Genomic DNA, 5,710 nt, shown 5'->3' on the forward strand with positions numbered 1-5,710 from the left:
GATACAAGAGCCACCCACTATGTGGGAGAAACTATTTACCCAATACCTATGAGATAAGGGGCTAATATCCAAAATATACAAGGCACTAACAGAACTTTACAAGAAAAAATATCTAATCTCATCAAAAAAGGGGGAGAAGAAATGGACAGACACTTTGATAAAAAAAGAAATACAAATGGTCAAAAGACACCTGAAAAAATGCTCCACATCACTAATCATCAGGGAGATGCAAATCAAAACAACTATGAGATACATCTCATACCACAGAGATTGGTACTGATCACAAAGAATGAGAACAATCAGTGCTGGCGAGGATGTGGAGAGAAAAGAATTCTTATTCACTGCTGGTAGGAATGCCTTCTAGTCCAACCTTTATGGAAAGCGATATGGAGATTCCTCCCAAAACTAGAAATTGTGCTCCCATTTGATCCAGCTATACCACTCCTAGGGATATACCCTAGGAACACTAAATACAATACAAAGATCCCTTCCTCACACCTATGTTCATTGCAGCACTATTCACAATAGCCAGACTCCGGAAACAATCTTGATGCCCTTCAACAGACGAATGGCTAAAGAAATTGTGGTACATATACACAATGAAATATTATGCAGCCGCCAGGAGAGATGAAGTCATGAAATTTTCCTATACATGGATGGACATGAAATCTATTATGCTGAGTTAAATAACTCAGAGGGAAAGAGATAGACACAGAATAGTCTCACTCATCTATGGATTTAAAAAAAAATAAAAGACTTTTTGCAACAATCCTCACAGACAAAGAGAGGAGAGCTGGAAGTTCCAGCTCACTTTATGAAGCTCACCACAAAGAGTGCTGAGTGCAGTTAGATAAATAACTACACTGAGAGCTATCATAACTATGTGAATAAATGAGGAGTGGAAAGTTTGTCTAGAGTCCAGGTGGGGATGGGGTGGAGTGGTGGGAGATTTGGGACATTGGTGGTGGGAATGTTGCACTGGTGAAGGTGAGTGTTCTTTACATGACTGAAACCTAACCACAATCATGTTTGTAATCAAAATGTTTAAATAAAGATAGTATTAAAAATAAATTAGTATGATTTTATATTCCAAATATTTCGCTCAAATATGAATTATCTTCTCATATTCTTATTCTCTTTTAGTGATCACAACTTTAATACCCTAGAGTCTCTGCTCTATAGTAAAACATCTGTATGGTTTATTTTATTTTCATTACAAAATAGCTTTCTACAATTACCAGAAAGACATAAACAGGGTGCATTGTTTTTTGCCACAACAATTTAGGGCTAATGAAGCTTGAGTATGATGGAAAAACAGAAAAAATATTTCTTGAGGCCAGAGCAGTGCTGCTAGAGGTAAGGCTGCCTTGCAAGCGCTAACCCAGGATAGATCATGGTTTGATTCCCAGCATTCTATATGGTTCCCCCAAGGCAGGAGTGATTTCTGAGGGCATAGCCAGGAGTAACCACTGAGCATCAAATGGGTGTAGCCCAAAAAACCAACAACAGCAAAGAAAATGTTTCTTGATGAAATGATTCATAAAAATTTCCCTTAAATAATAAAACAATTAGAAATAAGTTTAGATTTTTATCATATATGTTGACTATTTTCAAAGTATATGAAGACGAGTTCTTTGAACACTGTTATAATTTGACATAGTAATAATGAAAGGTAATGTTTCAAGGTAACAAATAGGGTTGAAGAGATGACTCAAAGGACTGAGTTAAGGATTTTTTCTATGCTACTTGGTGACTTTGGTTTCATCCCTGGCAGAATGTGGTCACTCAAGCACTGAGCTGAAAGTATACTCAAGCAGCTATAAGTATGACTGCAAAATCAAAGAGAAAATGCATTTAAAATGATATATTGACTGTCTTTATATAAGAGGTATAGTGTTAATAGGTTCAGTAAATCTAAATGATAAAATTGTCTGGGTTTGGTGACATTGCCCAAAATTCAAGCAGATTAAATTGAAAAATGGACTATGAGTTATATCTTATCACATTAATTCAGCATTAATTTTAGCTCTACATAAATGGTTAAGCATAGTTGACATTTAGGATAGAGCACAGAAGTAAGAATGCCATCTTTTAAATAATTTTCAGGCTTATCACACTGAATATTTTTCTTGTATATGCTGACAGAAAAAAACTATAATTCAGAATCATTTTTAAATTATCATTGTCAGTACAAAACTGAAGAACCCCACCACTTAATTAAAAGGTAACTTATGAATCAAAAAATCAGAAATATTTCAAATACAAAGGCCCTTTCTACACCAAGTCTCAGCATCTTGATTACTAACATGAGTTTACAGCAGTCAGAATTTCTCACAATTTTGATTGCCATAAATATTAAGTTGATTAGTGCCGCTTGTATCTTTTTTTCCCCTCTCATTCCATTAGGAACATCTACATAAAGATAATATGAGGGAACAGATAAAAAAACCAGAAATGGTGAAGAAAATGAGAAATATTACTTGATGTGAAGGTAAATTTTATGACCAGATAAATGTAACAATCATGTTCTATGTCAGTATGATATTGTTGATGTTGTTTTAAATGAATTAACATTGGAATGATAGCTTTTGGAAAAGAAGATTAATCTCCATGGTATGTTTTGGTCAAATCTAATCAGAGGTCCAGGTCACCTAGATAATTTGAGTGAGTAACATCTAATTAAAGACTATATTTAAAAGAAATGGACCTCTCTGGGTAGAAAAGAAACACTAGACAATAAGTAGCAATTCCAAATCAAATTGCAACTTTTCTTTGAATCCAGTTTGTAAGCATTCTTTAGAGATTTAAGATTGACAAAACACTATAAAAATCTCATGAGTCATTCCTTAGTCTAAAAATTATCACTTTTTGTACTGATGTGTATATATACAAATATACACATATATATCATTTACGTGTAAATGTCTCTGTATTATATATGCCCAGAATAATAAACATAAATATAGCATAATCTAAAGGAATCTAATCTATCTTACTTATAACACAAAACTCTTACTTTCAAATCTATCTCATTAATAGAAGTATTGGTGTAAAAGATGACCAAGTGATAGGGACAGAGATAAGGATCATAACCCTTCAATGGAAAAACTTTTCATTTTTGCTTTTCTATATTCTAGCCACTATTCTTATGATGTACATTAAATTGTGCCTTGGTTTGTTGCTATTACTGCTGTACTCAATTAATTGCCTATTGATCCTAAAATAAGCTGACACTGATATTTACACTCATTGATTTGATACCCCTGTCTCCTCCATATAATAATAGTTTCAGTTTGGTTACATTCCTTTTTTTAATATGGCTATAATAATATTTAGGGGTATGACATGCATAATATTTTACCAATATATAACTGATGCTCATGATGAATTATGACTAATATTATGACTCCTGTATGGAATCTATCCATGGGTAGTTTTTGTGGAATCAATATATTCTGTCTAGAGTGTGGTCTTCTCATAGTCTCTTCATGCTCTCATTATAACTCATCTAAGTTCATATTGCTCTGCAAGTGGCATTTTTTCTTCATTCTTCTTGATCAGTGAGAATAGTTTATTTTCTGGGAACTTTGCTCAAGATTTAAGAATACAACTTTATATGTGCACATATGTATACAAATATATATGTTTAGAATGTATGTTCTGTGTGTACAATATAACTATCTTATAAATAGTGATACAAATTTAACTTGTTAATATTTACATAATTTCAGCCAAACAGTGAAAAATACTTTGAAATTTCATAATAATGTTGTGTTCTGTTTTGGGGCCATACCTGGTTGTACCCAGGATAAAAGCTGGCTCTCACTCAGGAGTTACTCCTGAAATGCTAAGAATTTCACATGGGATGGTAGGGATAGAAGCTTGGTCATATTCATGTAAGGCTAACATTCTACCCACTGGATTTCCCTTTTGGTCCCAAATACGTTATTTTCTTATATCTAAAATAAATTAAAATATCATATTTTATTTCCATTTTTAAATATAATCAAGGTCAAACCACAGTTATATGTTTAAACATGAAATGGATACTTCAGTTTTATGAATATATGTTTTCATTTACAATTAAATTGTATTGAGGGAATAATCTGCATTTATTTTATATTTATTTGCTTTTCGTTTGTTCTGAGGGCATGGTATGGGGGTGCTGGGGATCATTTGTGCTGGCTGCATGCAAGACAAACATCTCACCACTGTACCAACTCTGGACTTTTTGTGCATTTCCTAGCAAATGATCAAAAACTGGCTGTAAATTACATCTATGAAAGAGAATATCTGAAATTATATGATCTAAATACAATACATTATGAAATTTTATGTAATTTAGAAGTGGAAAATATAACAGGAACATTTAGTTTAATGTATAATAAACTTTAAAATAAAATTTGTCAGACATCTGCTAGTTAACCAAAGTTCAACACAGTTTTCAAACAAGATAACATATATGCTTTTCCTGCATACCTTGTATTATACAAACATAAATTTCACAAATTATTATTAGTTACTTTCTATATAAACATCATAAAATGACATGTTATAGCCTTTTTAAATAATTAAAGAGATTTTCTTTTTATATGATTTTCTTTGTTGTTATAAATTTCAACTTAATTATGGACCTAGATTAACAATAAATAGAAAAGAAGGTAAAAATAAGTAGAAAAGAAGTGTACAGAAGGTAAGAACTTGTTTGCATTCAAGCAATCTATGTTCATTATCAGGTTTCACATATATTCCACCTGACCACTGCTAGGAGTGGTTCCTAAGCACAGAGCCCAAGAAATTCCTAAGCAATACCTGTAGTGTCCCAAAGCAATAACAGATAAACTAAAAAATAAATCTGGTGTAAATGACCAAGATTTGTTTATAAAAATGTATATTACTTAATTGACAATCAAGACAAGTATATTCATTCTTTAAATATTGTGTAGAAGCTATTACAGACACTAACTATATGACTCTGAATAAAATCTAAGATTATGATTTTACTTAAGAATTTTTATTCTTATTTGAAATATAACCTGATATCTGGGAGATAAATAATTCTAATGTGTTTTACCTGGCCCTCTATTTAAGGCTCTTGCTAGGCTAAATCAAAATTTGATTTCTATTCTTGACTAGAATAATTATTTACTTCAACAATTCATTAACATGATATATAATTTACCTTGTCAATGGTTATTGAATTAAAGATGCACCTCAGGGATCTGAAAGATAGTTTAGCAGGTAGGATACTTGCCTTGCATGTAATCCAAAAGGATTTGAATCCAATGCATCCTTTGAATCCAATGCATTTGAATCCTTGCATCCAATATGGTGCTACAAGCATTGTCAGGAGTGACTCCTGAGTATAGAGCCAGTAATAATCCCTGATCATTGCTGGGTATGAGCCAAAATATTAAAATAATAGCAATAATATCAATAATGATTATGATGGTAATAGTAATACAAATAAAAGCCTCACTTCTTCATAGATAGATAGATGATAGATAGATAGATAGATAGATAGATAGATAGATAGATAGATAGATAGATAGATAGATAGATAGATAGATAGATAGATAGATAGATAGATGATAGATAGATAGATAGAGAGAGAGTGAGAGAGAGTTTTGTGTTCCTCCACAAGGAAGTCTTGAACTTGTATTGGTAAAGTACTACTGAACAAGATGAAGAGGGAGAGAAGAAAATTAAA

The sequence above is a fragment of the Suncus etruscus genome, chromosome 2 (assembly GCF_024139225.1).
Source record: "Suncus etruscus isolate mSunEtr1 chromosome 2, mSunEtr1.pri.cur, whole genome shotgun sequence".
Classification (NCBI taxonomy): Eukaryota; Metazoa; Chordata; class Mammalia; order Eulipotyphla; family Soricidae; genus Suncus; species Suncus etruscus.